Source organism: Pteropus vampyrus, unplaced genomic scaffold (genome assembly GCF_000151845.1).
Source record: "Pteropus vampyrus isolate Shadow unplaced genomic scaffold, Pvam_2.0 Scaffold132, whole genome shotgun sequence".
NCBI lineage: Eukaryota > Metazoa > Chordata > Mammalia > Chiroptera > Pteropodidae > Pteropus > Pteropus vampyrus.
This window is the reverse complement of record NW_011888913.1, coordinates 1,702,079-1,703,015: the sequence shown is the minus strand read 5'-3', so window position 1 is coordinate 1,703,015 and position 937 is coordinate 1,702,079. Positions and strand designations below refer to the sequence as shown.

Genomic DNA, 937 nt, shown 5'->3' with positions numbered 1-937 from the left:
TCTCAATTCCTTCAGCTCATTATGTTTTAATTTTTCTCACCTGCGAAGTGCGGCTCGTAATTCCCGTTTCGTAGGTTGGTACTGAGAATGAATAAGGTGACCTCTGGGAAAAAGCCCGTGAGCCTCAAGACAAACGTCAGTTTCCCCGGCTCTCTCCCGCACCTCCCGCAGTGCGCGCGTTTGTACTAAGAACTAGTAAGAGAAAAGATCGAAATGCAGAAAGCAGGAGGACGAGAGGTAAATCATTATGGTTAGTAATGCGGGAGGACTTTGGTTAAAAAGTTATAAATTCTGAGCAAGCCAGGATGGACAGCTCGCTACCAGGAACCCATCAGTTCACGCAGCAAACCTGGAGCAGACACTGTGGGGCGGCTTGGGGACGCCGAGGGACGACCCACGAGTGATGAGATGGTCAAGAGGAAGGCCTGGATGAGGGCCAGGAGAAGAGGCGTGACCCCAGCAGTCATTTTTTAATTTTTTTACGCCTATGACACCTGCTCTTCCTAGGTGGTCTCCCATCCAAGTACTCACCAGGCCCGACCCTGCTGAGCTTCCGAGATCAGACTGGATCAGGCATGTTTAGGGTGGCGTGGCCGTGGACGACCCTAGCAGTTCTTGGCCATGTGGAGAGGCAGGACGGAGGCAGGCACTGACCGTCAGACGAGCACAGGGCCAGCCTCGGTGTGGGCAGAGACATTTAACATCCCCTACGCGAGAGCTTTACGTGAACCTGGAAGAGGAAACAGACAACCTCCTCCAGAAGCGTCGTGACCACCAGTTCTCAAAACGTCACCAGCAAGGTTCCCGGACAGTTCCCACCAACCCTTTCTGTCTGCAGCAGTCAGCTGGGTGCAAGTGAGCCCCAGAGCCTCTAATAAACCTGCATCCGCCCGTGCGTGTGGCCGCCACCGGCCCTCGGGACACGGGCCCCTCTCAC

General features: G+C 54.7%; 1 pseudogene; it reads right to left on the bottom strand.

Annotated features, from left to right (window-relative positions):
- Positions 1–482: 482 nt before the first annotated feature.
- LOC111744331 lies at positions 483–601 on the bottom strand (annotated as a pseudogene).
- Positions 602–937: the final 336 nt, after the last annotated feature.